This window comes from Cygnus olor, chromosome Z (genome assembly GCF_009769625.2).
Source record: "Cygnus olor isolate bCygOlo1 chromosome Z, bCygOlo1.pri.v2, whole genome shotgun sequence".
NCBI lineage: Eukaryota > Metazoa > Chordata > Aves > Anseriformes > Anatidae > Cygnus > Cygnus olor.
The window spans coordinates 6,619,343-6,638,168 of record NC_049198.1 but is presented as its reverse complement, the minus strand read 5'-3'; positions in this window follow the sequence as shown (position 1 = coordinate 6,638,168).

Sequence of the window (18,826 nt, the reverse complement as noted above, 5' to 3'; positions counted from 1 at the left end):
ACAGAAATTTAGGAAACTTGTTTGAGTCCTGAAGCAAAAGCAACAATCTCAGTGAGTTTATAAGTAAACTAGACTAGCCAATAGAGCTGGTACACCATAAGAAAATGAGAAACAAAGTGCATCAGAAGATCATTTTGTCGTGGTACCTGAAAGGAACTTATCAAAATTTTTCAGTAAGATGATCAAACACTATATATATATATATATATATATATATTTTTTTTTTACTAGGGTTTTACACTGGTTTATTTTGCCCTGCAAGTGCAATGAAAACACGGAAATGAAAGAAAGAACTGCAACATGCAAAATATCCCAAATTCTCAAGCTTGTTTATAAAGTAATTCAGTGTAAGAAGTTTCCATGGATGGGGTTCTGCTATAGCTTACACATTTTTCTTTCACATTAAATTAGTCAACAGATTAAACACATCCAGGAATGAAGCTTTGTTAGAGGCTGCCTAGTAAAGGAATCTCTGATTTCACTGCAGCTTCAATTTATTTCAGCAGTTTGCCCTGGCAGCTTCCATTTACACATGTGAAGAACTACATGCAGCATCATGCATACTGGTGCATGATAGGGAAGGTGCATAAAACAAGTAGCCTTTCTCCAGGTCTCATTGCACACCTCTTCTGGGTACAGTTACACAGTAAGGACACTGGCATCATGATTCTGCAACAAGTATCTCACCAACACCAGCTACTGCCACAGCAGCAAGTGGCTCATAAGAGATAACAGACTTTCTCTGATGTTGTTGTTTGTTTGTTTGTTTGTTTGTTTTTGTTTTGAAATCAAGGAGAAAACTTGAGAGGCAGCAACTCCTGCCTAGCACTCAGAAATCTAAATCAATGTGGGAAACTGCCATGATTTTCAATACTGATTTATAACCACATCTCAGTTCATAAACAGGCAGTGGTGACTTCTGCTGTCACATTGTATGTGTGTAGTCAAGAAATAGTGTTTTAAGTCAAAAAACAATAATTCAGGAAATTGAAATGTTAGAAATCATCAGTGTGTTGAACTAAACCACACAAGCATTAAACTTTTTTCCTTATGTGTGCTATTTCATAGTATTGTCAGTACTAAAACAAAAATTACACACCATGCAACTTTTAATAAGAAAACAAAATAAAACAACAAAGAAAATAAGTTTAATCCTAAAGACTTTGAAGTCAAGGGAATACGTTTCTTTCCTTCTTGATTTATTTTTTTTTTTTCCCCAGGAATTATGATTTTATCATTCAGTATTAAATGCAAAGAATAGATCAGGAGAGACAGAGATTTTTACCTGGACCGTATGAGTTTACAAAACTGTTACTCCAACTTGGGAGCCTTTTACATTTCCAATCTCCTGTTATAAGGTCGTCAGAGAGAAGGGAGAAATGTCTTTTTTGTTAATGAAACCAATTTTAAACTATTCCCTTTGATCCCATGATGAGGTGTGTCATGATTACTAAGAGACATATTAATTAATGTGCTGAAACTCAATAGAGTAAGTAAAGTAACTATTGATTAGCCTTTCTGAACACAAACACACCAGAGGAAAGTCTAGATGTGATGCTTATTAAAAACAAATACTGTGGTATTCCACAGCAATATGTATAACAATTTGGTTTCCAACAGCATTTAGAGCCATTAATATATTGATGGGTTATGTGAAAACAAGTGTACCTAACACACTCAGAAACACATCTTCAGCTGCTTCTATGGAACTTATCTGATATACCAGCTGATCAACTGCCAGCTTGATCTATTATTTATTCTCTGGCCGTATGTTTTTAAAGACCTTTTTTGGCTGGGATTTTTCTTGTTTTGGTTGTTTTGTTTTATAGTTTGCTATGTGACACTGTAACTTTAAAGAGTACTTGTTTAAAGAACAGATTTGTTCAAGGGAAGTGTATGTGTATGTGTGCATGCATCCAGCTGAACTGAACATGGTTATTTCTCAACACTCACTGATTTCATTTGTCACTTTATTGCTCGAGTCAGGGGAGTGGATTAAGGAACAGGATGTCACCACCACTTTAAGAGAGCATCCTTTTTGGAAAACCAGTTTATTTTTTGGTGTTTATTTGAATAAAAAGCTCTTGTTCAAAATGTGAGCTGATTCCTGAGAGGAGGCAGAAGCTGGATAGTATTCTTTGTGGGAAAGAGGATGATTTACTGTATGAAGTTACCAAAGAAATTGCTATAATCCACTCCTGTCTCTGTAACAATGAAAGGATGTGGCCTCTTCATAGCCAAATCTGTAAATTACACAGTGAAAGCCAGGAGAACATACTTGTCCTGCTCACCAGTGGAACCTTTTTCTTACTAAAAAGTCTATAACAGATAACTATAAGATTTGCATGGGATTGACTGATGAATTGGAAGAAGCAAATTATTAAAAGACAAAGTTGCCTATTCCATGTTCTAGTTCTGCATTTATTCAGCTAACTGTGTAGCTAAGGTAAAAATTTGCTTTTGTGTTATCTTTAAAAAAGGAATGTTGGGATTGAAGTCACTGATATTCTTCATAGGTATTTCCTGACCATAAAGCCAGACATAAATTCGTGTTGTGTGATTTATCACAATCACACAAATTTGTACTGATTGCTGAAATCCTGAGGAAAAGGACTTTTTAACAAAAGTTTAAATATTTTGTATTTACACAGTTTCAAAAATTTATTTTATGCGTTTTATTATTTATTATTTTATTTTATTTTATTTATTTTATTTATTTATTTTATTTTATTTATTTTATTTTATTTTATTTTATTTTATTTTATTTTTCCATTATTTGATTTCCCCTGTATAGGTTGTTGTTAGATTCATCTGGCTAAACACCTATTTGAAGTACCTGAATTTGAGGTGCCTAAACTCTAGAATCCAATATTTTGGCATTAAGAAAGTAGCAGAGCAACCTCACAGTAAACAGTATGTTTAATGTAAATTCTTAAGTTGTTATAAAACCTACCAAATTACATAATATTTAAACTCTGCAATCTTCTGTTACTTATTATATATTTTGTTACATATTATATATATTATATATATACTTGTATATATATATCTATATATTCTCTTTATTTAAATCTATACTTCATATATGTTTTAAACAAATACTGCCTCCCTGGCACTGAAAATGGAAAGAAACTCTTCCAATTCCCTTCCCCAAGAATTCCAAAGAGGAAACATAGTCTGGAACGAGGTGATCTCAATGTCTTGCTGAGAAAAGGGGAAAAAATATGTAAAAAACATCTGAATGGTCCTGAGACAAGTTCTGCATATGTTGTGCTTATGTTAGAATAGAGATTCTGTTAGAAAGGAAATCTATCAGAGACACACTGGTAATTTTGATACTGTAGAGCAGAGTCAGCCAATACAACTTTCTGTTTGCGGTCAGTCACCTTAAAATAGCCGCAAATTTTCGGAGTGCAAAGATGAAATTCTCAAAAGGAATAAAAGAGGGTAAGAGTCTTTGCAAATGCCTTTCTTCAGGAGGAAATGAGGTGATGTTTCTGGAATAAAGTCCTTTAATTTGAAACCAACTCTTGTTTCAAGCACATTCTACAAGAGGTTCGTGCAAACTTGAACTATTTGGATTGTGGATAATAGATTTTTTGTTTTAGATATATCGCAATTATATCACTGTATCTTTAATTCAGAAGGAACAAGGAGATCTTAATTAAAAGCATGTGGAAAAAAAAGACCCAGTTTTTCTCATTTCATAATTCTTGACATTGCTTATTTCATTTCTACATCCTGTGATATCCAAAGTATTATTTTTTTCTTCTATTACAAGAGTCAGTTCTATAGACTTTATATATTTTCATCTCTAATGCATGAAAAGAAACCATTTCCCATTTTGCAGAAAATATGTCTGTCCCTCTGTCCCACTATGTACTGATTTTCAATATTTCAATAAGTCTATTAAATTTGATTTGATAAATAATTGTATTTATTACATTACTTTTCTTTTTGTGTTTGCTGTTAAAAATAAAAAAATAAGAAATGTGTTGGTAACATGGGAATTGAATATCTTTGTCTGGTTCCCAAGAGGAGAGCCATGAACAGTGGTACTTTGCCTCTACATTGCCTCCCAGCACTGAGATAAAAGAACTATGGAGGCACTCATCTGTAATCAGAAACTCAGTTCTTCTCTATGCTGAAGCAAGTGTTACTGATATATTGTTGATATTTTTAAGGTTAATTTTCCAAGTATATTTGGGGGTACACATTTATGTATGAGATTGTTGCTGGAAAATCACCATCAGGTTCTTCCATATACAGTAATGATGCTCATACTTCATCCCATTAAAAAGAACGATCTAGAGGTTTTTACCTAAAGGTAAAAGAGATACCTACTTTAACATGATTATAATATTATATGGCAACATTGCTGCATCTTGACATGAAATTTTGGCAAAGAATGAAACCTCTGTAATAAATAAACTAACAAATAAATTGTAGAGGAAATTGTATCTGTTTAGCATTTTTTTTTTTTCTTCCTTCTTTCTCCTCTCCTGGTCTTTGGGAATCTCAGTGATATGACACCCGAAATCTCCTAAATCTTAGCCCTGGCTCTGCATCATTCTGAGAGGTCTAAAGCTGTGGGAAATAGAACCCCTAAATATGCACATATCCAAGCTCTTCTTCACTAAAGAGAAATGATTCTCATATCTCAAAGTGACAGCCACCTCTAGAAATCAGAGTGACCTATTCATTAAAGATCTGAGTCCCATGTGCATGGTAGAATTCATTAAGCGATGCTATTCTCTGAGCAAATGCTATAGAACTCCGTGGTCTGACATTCATAAATATTTGTGTCGGGCAATTACCTGGTGAAACTTCCGCATATGTGAAAAGAAATATTAAAATAAACTCAATGTTTTTTGTTGTTTGTTGTTGTTGTTGTTGTTGCTGTTTTTTAAGAACATTTGACTTATGTCACTCAGTTTTAGAGCTCTGCTTCTTTTGCATGAAGAATGGGATAAGCTCTCCACATCAAAAATATCATCTTGGCCAAGGTCATTTAATTCCAATTAGCCCTAGTATGTGAAGACGTTTATATCCCACTGTCATTCTGGCAAGTGATAGAAATAGAGGGTGGAGCAGGTGCTGAGCAGAATTGTCATATTTCCATAACAAGGCCGGAGAGCTTTGTGATTTATGGATGCTCAGTATATAACTGTGGCGTCCCGCAACTGAATATACAAGCTACAAATCTGTAAACAGCTTCAGTGGGAATTTCCTAATCTCTGCCTGCTATAGCTTATTCTGTACAGGTCCTCGAGCTTTCTGTGAGAAAGTTTTGACATTGTGCTCTGTAAAAACACATACAGCAGCTTGCCAGGACTTGTCAGCAAGGACTATAACACATTTTACTAAGTCTGTAAAACCCATCATTGTTCATAGTGTCACACTGTTGAGAACTGGAAAAGCATAACTAATAAGACCTTTCTAGAACAATTTCTAATGTTACTTGAAAAGTAAATGTGTGGTTTTAGTCATTATGTTGAATCAAGGTAATCCAAACTGCTGTATAAAACCAAGAGGACCAGATACTCCTCCACATTGAACAGAAAATGGATTTCAAAATATTTAGTTTAGTTGGGATCTGATCTTATTTTATAGTCCCCATAAATATTTCCATTTTGTTTGTATTATAAAGGAAGCCATAGTCAGTGCCTTTTTCTATAAATGGAAGCATGGAAAAGAAGGAAAACTGATCTGATTTTTTTTTTTTTTAAGAAATCTACAGAAAATAATTGGCTTTTTCACTCACAAATGACTGTTCAGACAACTAGACCTATTTATAGATGTGACATTTAAGTGAGAAGCTTCCTAAAAATATTAATGCGACAGCACAGACTTAGATATACATTTTAGCATTACAGATTATAGAATCATACAGCGTAGTGTATCCAGCAGATTATAGGGAGTTTGTCAACACAGTTAAGTGTTTAAGTCATTGGAACTTTGGCCTAGAATCATTGCAACCCTTGAACCTTCCAAATTGCTGATAATACAGAAAACATTTTCAAAATATTTTCAGAACATGTCAAGACAAAGACCAGACCAAAAGAAAACAAAACCACTAATTCACAGGTTTTCATCTCTGAAATCCATGCATTAACATTTCCTTAGGTGGGGCATCAGGGATCAGCTAAGGATAGTTCCCCAGTCTCTGGGTAGACCTAATGTTATCTCCTGTAGACCTAGTGTTACTTGGTAAAATGAGAAAAATCTTACCTTGGTAGACTCCAGCAGTTGACTAATCCCTTTGTGGTATGAGACTAGAAACTTTGATTATTTTTATTTATTTATTTTTATTTTTTAAAGACAGAGAGAAAGGTGACAATATTTTTCTCACATTCTCTCACAGTGGATCCTAACCCAGCTAACTTATGTGATTAGTTTAGATCCTGCCTCATGGAAATGTTATTCCATTAATCTAGGGTACGTAGAGCTCCATAAATATCAAGTAGTGAGAAGAAAATATCTCTGAAAACTGTCACTTGTTTTTGCTCTTCCTATTTTAGTTCCTGGAATCATAGAATATCCTGAGTTGGAAGCCAAACCACAATGACCAATGACTTACACAGGACCACCCAAAAAAAAAACCACCTATGTCTGAGAATTGTTCAAATGCTTCTTGAACTTTGGCAGGCTCAGTGCTGTGACCACTTCCCTAGGGAGCCTGTTCCAGTGCGCAACCAGCCTCTCAGTGAAGAACCTTTTCCTGTCATCCAGCCTGAACCTTCCCTGTCACAACTTTATGCTGTTAGCTCCTCCCAGATAACATTGACTATATAAATGATTTGCTTTCATAACATAATTCATTCTGGTCAAGTGAAACCTCAACCTTTCTAAACAGAATTTTTCTCTTTAAAACTCTGCCCCACTTTCCTGTTACCATTCTCTACCATTATACAGAAGAAGCTATTTCAATTGCTCCCTTGCTGGAGAGCAATTGTATCTGGATCATTAACTTATTTGGTAACAGCCCCATGATCCATAATATGGGTAAAACACCTTGTGGATGAGGCTGAATTTTTGCCCTCCCTAAATATTTCATTAGTTGTTGGTGCCTCTATGCTTTATGTTGCATTGCAGAGAAGTTTTAGGTGAAAGACTACCACGCATTGTTTAGGATGTGCATTTTGGAGACCGTTTAAGCATCTGGATTTGTGTACCTAAGGAATATGGATGTTGATTAGTGAAGCACCAATGGATTAACTAACCTGCAGGTTAGGCAGTTAAGAAAATAAACAGTCTGCATCGTTGTTTAGGATTTAGCTCGCATCCCAATTAAAGAGTGTGATGAGAAAAAGTGATAACATCCTTAGGAGATAATACAGTGTTTACATATGGCACGATCCTTTAAATATGGATTTCTTTGGGATAGATTATAAGTATGCAATTATTTCAGTTTACACACACCACTGCCAATTACACACTTTCAGTGTTACCCTTATGGGTAAGCTTGCATTCAAAACTTTACATGAAGAGACTTTTAAATGCAAATGTATTGTCTTCTTGTTCCCCAAGTTGGCCCTGAATGTGCAAAGTAGATACAATTTCAGTCAGAATTCTGGGGGGATTTGATAGATTTTATTTTTGGGGAAAATAAATAAATAAATAAAAACTTCTTACACTTGTTTTACTTACGTTTTAAAAAGTTCCTCTGGTAATTCATATTCTTGCTAGTCTGGGCAAACTCCAGAGCTTACCAAGTCAATGTTGTTTGTTGATTTCTAAGCAAAGCAGATATGTTTACATGGAATAAAACATGTTTTATTACATTGATGAACAAATTATTCATTTGGCCCTCAAACAGAAAACTACCTTGATAATATACCTTTGAAATGTGTAGGAGCAGTTTGGTCGAAAAATACTTTATGATACTTTCATGGCTGCCATTTATCTTCTTTTCCCCTTCACAATTTTAAAACATATTGTCAAATTTATTTGCTGTAGTATTAAATTTCAAAGCCTAACTATTTCTAACCCAATACTTCTAATGTGATTCAGTCCTTTAACTAAAAAGTCTAATTCTCAGATATTAAATCAACATGTGCCTTTATGACTCAAGATTTATCTGTAGGATGATGATTGAATTCATAATTTAGAAAGGCATCTGTACAAATAGATCCTTACTAACAACTGCAAAAGATAATCTTGTCACACTCCTTTTAATAAAAAAGGAAAAAAAATACATCAAAAATAAAGATCTTTAAAAACATGTTCTTCAAACAGCTAAAAAAAAAAATGTAGCTTCAGACAGTGAGACAAACACTCACCACAACACTTACCCCCTCATACACACATGCACATGTAGAGGTATTTATTTACATCTGCATGAAACTTCCATACATACCACTTTGTATATCTTCCATGTAAAGGTAATTTATGCTAGTTTTAAGTCTCCTTTTTATTCCACCAGTGATGTAAAGAAATAAGCCCCAGAGGGTCTTACTGTAAATGAAAGCTTATAGTTTGAGTGTTATTAATTAAATCACTCTTCAACCAGGTTGTACTTGGAGCTACTCATGTTATGCATACGTGAGTAGACACTAGTAAAATCCATGTCAGTAGCTATATTCATTTCTTATGAATGAATTCTCTGAATTCATTACTTATACTTCAAAACAGAGAAAGACATTGCTAGATATTTCCAAGTTTGCTTTTCTCCCCATTTCCTTTCTTGTAATTCCTTCTCAGAAACTCAGAGTTGACACTACTTTCTCATTATACTTTCTTGAACCTGTGAGTCATTTTGCAGTATCCATATATTGACAATTGCCAAGACAGATAAAGGATTAGGCCCTCCAATCCTGTGACACTATGTGTCTGTAACAAGAATATCTGTGATAGGCATTATAGCTTCCATTTTCCGTTTTACTACTGCCACTCTTTGTGGTATGTGTCACTCACTTCTGCCCATTCTTTTCTCCACCCAAAAAATGGTTACTGTTTTTCTTTTTTTCATGAGAATTAGAGACTGACTGTAAAAGCAAATACTTCTTTGTAAATACAGACCCAATATCAATGGGGAAGAACTAAAAATAAAATGACTCAGGTGAGTTAAGATTTAGGAGACACAGGACTCTTATCTCACAGGAATTAAAATTGTTTGGTTTGGGTTTTGTTTCTTTGTTTGTTTTTAACAAACTTTAACTTACATTAAGTTCATAAGAAGAGGAATGAAACTCAAGAAAAAAAAATCTTAAAAATGTATGACATATGCTACACAATTTTGAACAGTTTTTCTCTCTTTGAAAGCTAGCTGCAGCATAATTTCTGTACAGTCTCACTAGCTTCACCTAAGGGATCTGGGAATTACCCAGATGCACAGTCAGAGGGTTATGTCCCTTACAGATTTGCTTCAGACCAGCATTGAAATCAGCATGGATGTGGAATTATTCTAAGATTAAGAAATTCGGTCACCACCACCATCCACCTACCCCACCCTCCATTCCCCCATTGTTGGAAACTTCTTCCTGGAAAAGATGAAGACTAGGTACATTTTTAACCAATGCCATAGATTTCCACCTTAGGAAAATATGTGAATATGTATATCCACCCAGCTTCAGTTGTGTTGTCAATTTACCAGAAGTCATTGTTGTACATTGAAGCTTTCATTTGGTCTGGGATGAGGCACCTCAGGCTTTTTCGTCATGTGGCACAAAAAGGACTTCTAGATGCTTTCTTTCTTCCTTTCTACCTCACACACCATTGTAGAGTTTACTGTCTGTGTAAATAATACCTCCAGCACGTATCTAATGAATGTTGCCCACTTCAGCATCAGCCCTGAAAATGAGAAGAAACAAACCAAACTAGAACAGTGATAAATACTGACTATAAAAAATACAAAATATAGCCAAGGAAACAAATGCCTAAGCAGAGAGAAAGGAGGAGGGAGAGAAAAATAGAGTGGGGAAGAAATGTGATTCATTTTAAAACATAATTTAATAAATTGTGGCAAAGATGCTGAAAAATACATTTAGCTCTGAACCTCTAGGACTGTACATTGTGAACTAGCATATAGCCATAATGGGGTTTCTGCTCCATCAACTGCAATAATTATTTTCCTTGATTAGCCTTGGTCGTTTTATATAATGATTTCTCAGTGTTTGTATGTGTGTGTACATTTTATTTGGTTCTGTTTTCTTGTTTATTTTTCTTTTCTATATATATTAAAAAAAAAAAAAAAAAGGAGGGAAATTAAAGTTCATTTATGTCAAATTTTGATCGCTGTCTTTGTTAATACTACCTATAAGGAACTGCAGCCTGTTAGTCAGTGCTTGTTACAGACCCTTTCTCTATGCAATTTACAGAAGACAGCACTAGCTTTAGTGCCACTGAGCTTCTGTTCTTAGTCCTGCTTGTCCCCTGATATAACAGTTACTATATAATGCTTCACTTTTTACTACTATCTCACCTGTTATTACTACACTCATTTTGCAAGGTTGAAAGAAGGCTTCAGGATCCTTAGCAATGCTCAGCAAACTGCAGACTCAGATTTGTATAGTTGGGACTTTAAGGCATGTTGTGTCAAGCACTTAAAATCATGGAAATCATCTTTTTAATTTTTATATTTTTTTTACTTGATTTACTTGAGAACCTAGTGACACTGTTGGTCGGGAAGCGTATCTGTTTTCCCTCCTCCCTGTTCAGAATCGCAATAAGACCTTCCTCTCCATTTAAATGCAGTCGGTGTTCTACAAACACCAGGTTTCTTAAATTCTCCAGTGAGACACAGTAACACACATGGTCTTGAGAATCTGAGAGCATATATGTGTGCGTATATATATATATATATATATATATATATATGTATATATAAATACAACCTAACAACAACACTGATTTGGATCATGCTGTGATTGTATTTATATCTTTTCGATCTATATTTTCTTTTATTAACCATCCCCCTTGCCCTGTATCTGAGTGTGTTAGCTACTGTTTCTCAATTACACCTACTGGTAAAACCTGCCCGGCAGGGCTTCTCGCAGCGGTTGCCCTTCTAACGTCAACTCAGCAGACGAAAAGCAGATGGAAAATTCCAGGGGTTCAGGTCTGAACGTTTCAATGATAAGTTAGCATAACGTGGACTGGGGAAAGCTGTGTTTTGAATCTGCTATGCAAAATGAGACAGCTGCATTTTAGCAGATCTGTTTGCACAGGAGACTTAGCACTGGAAAGCAGGAACAGAAGATAAAGGATTCAAGGAATTCACACTCAAGGAAAAAGACAAAAATAAAAAAGGAAAGTATTAGGAAAGTGAGTAACAGGAAACGCTTACCCCATTTAGGGCCATATTAAAGTAGGATTTACTTCTGTGGAGAGACAAACTATACCAATTTCAGGGCATCCTTCAGCTGATGCACCTGTGTTCAGTTTCTGCAGGCTCCTTCTCCAGTCAGTAGAAGACACAGCCTGTTTAAGATATGAATCATCTTGAACCATGTGAATCTCTGAACCATCTCTGTCAACCCCCACACTCTCTCCTGACTGCAAAGGAAGTCTGGGTCAGTGAAGTTCCTAAATTAGATACCTCTTTTAGGTGCCTTGAAAAGGCTGCAACTTCAGCTGTTAGTTAAAGCAAATCAGAAGACACCACCATGAAGTGACTGGGAGTTATCAGAGTCTGAAAGTGATCTCAGAAGAGACATAAGAGTTCAGGTAATGCTCTCTCTTTCCGCCATTGAAGTCAACCTTGGACCAGCCATTACCTCCAAAATGAAAACCAGTCATTTTTTATCAGAACTGAAGACTGGTGTTTATAAAGCCCCCAAATTTCCTCCCACACATTTGTCATTCCTATTCATTTTATTTATGTATTTAAATCATTGCTCACTGGGATACTCTCATCAGATGTACAACTCACTTTTGGGAAAGTTCCCAGGGGGAGGCAGTCATACAATATTACTACAGCCCTCTTCAGTACAACACAAACAATATCCTGTAGTATAACTCAATCTAAGCTAGCAGGCAGCTGCACAGAACCATCACCCTATCAATTAATTTTAATAATAATAGTTAGCACTTACAAAGTATGTTTCAACTTCAAAGCACTTTTCAAACAGAGAAGGCCAACTTAGGACTGTCCCAGTGTGGCTGTATTTCATAAAGGAAGAAGAATGTGACAAAAGTTGCATTATACACATGTTTCTGCACCTTTCTTTCTTTCTTTTTTTCTCCATTCAGACTTGTGGTAATTTCAGCCCGGTTTCTTCCTTTCGTTCAAAAATTTTTACCCATTTCAACAAAACAACACTATGTCTCTCTGTGGTGGTTTTACTCGGGTGGGCGACCGAACTCCACCACAACCCCTCTCTCACTCCCCCTTCTCAGAACAGAGAGAAAACACGATGAAAAGGGCTCAAGGGTTGAGATAAGGACAGGGAGACCACACAGTTATTATTGTGACGGGCAAAACAGACTCAGCATAGGGAGATAGTGAGATTTATTGCCTATTACTAACAAGCTAGAGAAGCGAGAAACAAAGGAAAGAAACCAAAAGCACCTTCCCCCCTATCCACCCTCTTCCACCTCCTCCCCTGGAGCAGCGCAGGGGATCGGGGGAACGGGGGTTATGGTCAGTCTATAGCGCTTCTTCTCTGCTGCTCCTTCTCGGTCACTCTCATTCCCTGTGCTGTGGGGTCCCTCCCACGGGATGCAGTCCTTGCTGAACTGATCCAGCGTGGGCTGCCCACAGGCAGCAGCTCTTCAAGAACTGCTCCAGATATGGTTCCGTACCACAGGGTCCATCCCTCAGGAGCAAACTGCTCCAACGTGGGTCCCCCACGGGCAGCAGCTTCTGCCAGGTCACCTGCTCCTGCATGGTCTCCTCTCCACAGGCTGCAGGTCTGGCCCGGAATCTGCTCTGGCAGGGGTCTTCCACAGGCCGCAGTCTCCGTTGGTGCAGGTCCACCTGCTCCACTGGGGGTTTCTCCACGGGCTGCAGCGTGGAACCCTGCTCCACCGTGGTACTCCATGGGCTGCAGGGGGACAGCCTGCTTCACCATGGTCCTCACCACAGGCCACAGGGGACTTCTGCTCTGGTGCCTGGAGCACCTCTCCCCCTCCTTCTTCACTGACCTTGGTGCCTGCAAGGCTGTTCCTCACTCCTCTCACTCTCCCAGCTGCTGTGTGGCACGGCGTGTTTTTTTTTTGTTTGTTTGTTTGTCTTTTTCCTGTCTAATATATGCTCTCACAGAGGCGCAAAACAACATCACTTATTGGCTCAGCTCTGGTCAGCAGTGGGGCCCTTACCAAACATGGGGCAGCTTCTAGGTCTTCTCACAGAAGCCACCCCTACGGCCCCCTGCTACCAAAACCTTGCCACGTAAACCCACTGCACTCTCTCAAGGAGTTTACCAACAAAACCTGAGACACGAGTTACCTCACGTATCTGGACATCATGTCGGTTAGAGTTAACCTCTCCCTTCTCACCCGTCCCCCCCCCCCCCTTTTTTTTTTCTCTCTCTTTTTTTTTTTTTTTCTTTTACTGGCTCAGGATGAGAAAAATGTCACCACACAGACAGGATCTTCTTCTCATTATCCTGGTGCTGGAGTAAGGTGGGTGATATTGCAAAATTTACAGTTTCTTTTCCTTTGTTCCTACTTTCTGAATCTGATTTCCATGTAAAGATGCTAATACACAGCACCACATATTTATGGATTTAAGTGGAACAGCTTAAGAAGTTTGATTCCTTTCCATCTTTGCCTTCTCCTGTCCCATTATCAACTTAAAATAATCTAGTCCAAAAAGGTCACTGTTGACAGAAATATGTTCTATTTCCTTTAATATACCATTCAGACTGGTCTTTCTGCTCCTGGACAGAAACCTGTTGAGGGGAGGACAGAAAATGTCTAATGTGATACCTGTTAATACCATGTCCATTAACGCTGTGATTATACATCATGATGCATAATGCATCCACTCATTAATAGCAAAGCTATCAAATATAAAGAAGACTACTGCAGAGGTTTAGTTGATCTCAGAATCTAGTAGAATTTAGTAGAATCTCAGGGATATACATAAAGACAAAATTTCTCTCTTACAGGATCTTTTAGATCTATCCCTCTCTTTGACTCTCTTTGGTCAGCAGGTGCCAAGTGAGTCTTGACCCATCTTTCTGTCTTTTGATTACTGACACTAGTTATCTTTCTATATAAGACCCTACAAGAGATGCACGTGCAACTGTTTCTCTGTTCTTATAGACTGAGTTAGATGCCTCTTCAAAATTAGCTTTGGCTTGAAGCAAATAAAAACTCTTTTGCTTTTATGTTTCTACACTTTCTCTCCTTATCTATCACTGAGATTTAATTTTTTTATCATTTTATAGATGTAAAATACATAAAGAAAAATATACCATAGATCAGCTACAATCATTTTGTTATTGCTGAAGGATATTACTATCTAAAAAACATTTATGGAAGAGATATATGATCCACATATTCATAAAATTTGTTCAAATAGTTTTAAAGTTCTCAAAAATATATCACAGTTTTTCTCTGTTAATCACATGTTTCTTGACAAGAGGACACATATATCTCTCCATTTTATCATATCCATTGTTTAGTTTGTATATTTTAAAAATATGCTGACAAGATAATTTATCTCATTGTACCATTCTGGAGTATTAAATAATGAGGATTTTTATTACATCTATACCTTATGCTCTTTCTTTTGATCATCTAAAATCTAACAACTCCAATTCTGGAATTGTATATAAATTTAAACTCTTAAATCCATAGTATGAAGATCTACGGCAAGAGATGGAAGGAAGGTAGGAAGAGAGGAAGGAAGGAAGGAAGGAAGGAAGGAAGGAAGGAAGGAAGGAAGGAAGGAAGGAAGGAAGGAAGGAAGGAAGGAAGGGAGGGAGGGAGTGTCCTGGTTTCAGGTAGGACAGAGTTAATTTTCCTCCTAGTAGCTGGCAGGGTGCTATGTTTTGGATTAGGATGAGAAGAGCGCTGATAACATGCTGATGTTTTAATTGTTGTAGAGCCGTGCTTACACCAAGCCAAGGACTTTTCAGCTTCTCGCTCTGTCCTGCTAGCGAGCAGGCTAGGGATGCAGCACGAGCTGGGAGGGGACAGACCCAGGACAGCTGACCCAAACTGGCCAAAGGGGTATTCCATACCGTCTGATGTCATGCTGAACAATATATAGGGGTGGCTAGCCGGGGTGGAGGCGGGGGGGCCGGCTGCTCGGGGATAGGCTGGGCATCGGTCAACGGGTGGTGAGCAATTGCATTGGGCATCACTTATTTCGTACACATTATTACTATTAATACTATTATTATTATTATTATTATTATTGTTATTATTGTTATTATTGTTATTATTGTTATTATTGTTATTATTTTCCCTGTCTTAATAAACTGTCTTTATCTCAACTCGCAGACTTCACTTTCCCGTTTCTCTCCCCCATCCCGGAGAGGGAGGGGTGAGGGTGAGCGAACGGCTGTGTGGTGTTTGGCTGCCAGCCGGGCTAAACCACAACAGGGAGGGAGGGAGGGAGGGAGGGAGGGAGGGAGGGAGGAAGGAAGGAAGGAAGGAAGGAAGGAAGGAAGGAAGGAAGGAAGGAAGGAAGGAAGGAAGGAAGGAAGGGAGGGAGGGAGGGAGGGAGGGAGGGAGGGAAGAACGAAGGGAGGGAGGGAGGGAGGGAGAGAGGAAGGAAGGAAGGAAGGAAGGAAGGAAGGAAGGAAGGAAGGAAGGAAGGAAGGAAGGAAGGAAAGAAAGAAGGGAGGGAGGGAGGGAGGGAGGAAGGAAGGAAGAAAGGAAGGAAGGAAGGAAGGGAGGGAGGGAGGGAGGAAGAATCATTTAGACAACCACGCTCTGACTCTTGCCTCTAAGTAATGATAAAGAAGAGATTATTACAAGTGTGATCATACAGTAATATGTTCAAAGGAGACTTCTGCAGATATTTCTTACTGATGCTGTGATTCATATGAATTATTATGTCATTTACTCACAATTTTATATGATATTTGGTTTTAATTGGAATTTGATTATTATACTCACAAGACAGCACCGAGATTAGTAAGAGATTAATCAGAATGAAACTTTCTTTTGTCACAGAGAGAAAAAGAATACAAACCACATTTCCCAGGTAACAAAATATTTAGGATAAGATGAAAATAGTGTAAGAGCTATGTCCTATTCCTTTCCTCAGAATTTATTAATACATAGGTATACATTTCCTCAGTAAACACATATTTTGGTCACCTTATGCTCTGCATGAATTTTAAACAGAAACCTGGGTATCTCATACAGGATCGGGCATTTTACAAAGTTATAAGATGCATAACTTCTGATTATATTAAAATATGGATTCAATCCAGGGTGACTTGCCTAAAATATGTCTCCTGTGTCCTTTAACACCATAGGATGCTCTTTTATCTTGGGTCACTGTTATCTTCATACTTCTGGTTTCCCATATTTTTAGCTTACTTGTTTATTCATCAGGTAGAGTGTTTGGGAGAATCTGTATCTGTATATAACATAGTACAGAAGATAAAAACCTGAAAATACCTTTAACCATTATTGCAAATAACTTGAGCCAATATCCACTAGCTTGGTCCTCATTGGTTTTCACAAATGAGCAAGTTAGTGTTAAAGGCTATGACCTGCTGCTTTTGGGTAACTTGTTCCTGTCTGAATACTCTAATACTAAAAAGTTACAGGAGGCAACCTTTCCCAATAGTTATGGCTGTAGCAACCAAGAAGTTGCAGTCAGGGGACCTGTCTCAATGGTAAATAAAAGTTTAAATGAATAATAGTAAGAAAATATCAAATAAATATATCTAGTAAGCTTTTCTACACTTCGTACTACTTCTCACTACTTCAGAAAGCCTTAGTCTTTCCAGGTAGGACAGTAATGATATAGCTCATTAAATGCTCACATTAATTCATTCCACCACCCCATGGCCCTGTCATATGCAGTTCAAATTTGCTCAAAAGTTACTTGCTTTCAAAACAAGTCATCACCCTATCAGAATTTGAAGTGTGCTCCCCACAGCCCCAGCCCCCTTGGGGGCTATGTGGCCATCACTTTTAATTTAATTTAGGGAAAAAAAAAATACACTGAATTGAATTTTGTTGTACTTCACACTGGGGAAAACATACTTCAGAAATGAAGTACCCCAAACAAAAACAGAGAGCACACACAAGCTTGGGAGCCATGCCTCCTCCCAGACATTCATTTGCATATGTCCTCTCCTGCTCAGTCGACACTGGAAATGGTGCTTTACAATTATTCAGAAGCTAACTGTTCTTCATTAAATATCATGGGGACAGTGCTTTTTGAAAGGTGAGTTTCTCAAGTAACCTTCATGGATTTTTCACCCTCTCCTTTCCCCCCTTTTTTGTCTTGAATAAACAATAATTTATTACATAATGGTGCTGAAGACTTCAGTACTTAAGGCATTAATGAATTGGAAGTGAGCAGTAGATAGGCAAGAGTAGAAGGGGAGTTGGAGTTGTGGTCAGATCCTGACACCTGATTTGGTGGCATCAGTTGCTGAATGTTGTGCCAAACTCTATTGAAAGTTTTCAGGATTCAAAATCAGCATAGAGGTAAATAAATTTTCATCTATTTGATACGAAGTTAACACCTTATCTTTTTGTTGGTTAACACAGTTATTCTGGATTGTCTACTAGAATTGAGTTTTCACTTTCCCAGTAGAATGGGTCACCATATCCCAAAACACACTGTACCCTCAGCTGACCTGGCTAAAAACCTCCATTGTTAATTTACATTTTAAAGTAATTCCTCAAGGACGAACTTACTCCACTGGCAGAAAAAATTCCCAAACAGAACAAATGCTTTACTTTTTCTCCATGAAAAGTAAATGAGGTGGAGGAATTCTGTCACCAGGTCACAATACACCTGATCTGTATTCACACTGTTTCTGCTTCTTTGTGTTTTTACTGCATAAAGAAAATTATACCTTGCCTTCAAATAGTTGTAACAGTGCAAACATCTAGGAGTGTGGGCATCTTACCATGACAAGTTTCAGAAGATGAATATATAAAGTTGAGACCAGTAGTGTGTTGGTTTGTTATAGATAAGAATCAAAACAATACAAAATGAAAAATACCCTCCTTTATAGATAACTCATTTTAAGCATTTATTTTTATATTCTTTTTCCCTTGAGAATAAAAACAAGCACACAAAACTCCTCTCAATGATAATTTCTCATTATTGCATTATCTGTCTTCATTATTTTGGCCTAAGTTTACCCGACCTCAATTTTCATATTTAGAAGTATGGAGTATGGCTTAAGTTAAGTTAGGTTAGGTTAGGTCAAGTTAACTTAGGTGTTGTCATTATTAATGGCGAGTGATAATTGACCCCATACTTTTTATTTCTTATTCCTTTTTTTTCAGGAAAATGATGCGTCTTAAAAAAAAAAAAAAAAAAAGTGAAAAAAAGAAAACCATATCCTTTTGGGTTTCATTGTCATATGTGTCATCTTGTTAAAGCACTGCATTTGTCTAGGACTTTCTTGTCAAGTTACAATTCAATGTAAAGTGACAACTGCAGCCAGACGCAGTGTGAGTTCTAAAAGGATGTGTCCATTAACAGAGCTTTAAAACTGAGGGGGAAAAAAAAAAAAGCTTCTCAAAATAGAGTTATAGTTTTTATTCCCCGTAAAGTAAGTAATAAAACTTGAGGTAAATAATGGAACTTCAATTATGTTTACATTTCAAGACATTTTGTCATTTTTTTTAATGTATTTTTTCTGTAATTTCAGTGCTAGATGTTGTTTTGTTTTCAATTAAAGCAGCATGCATCTGAAGTAGCATAGCTGGACTCTTTCGAAGACCT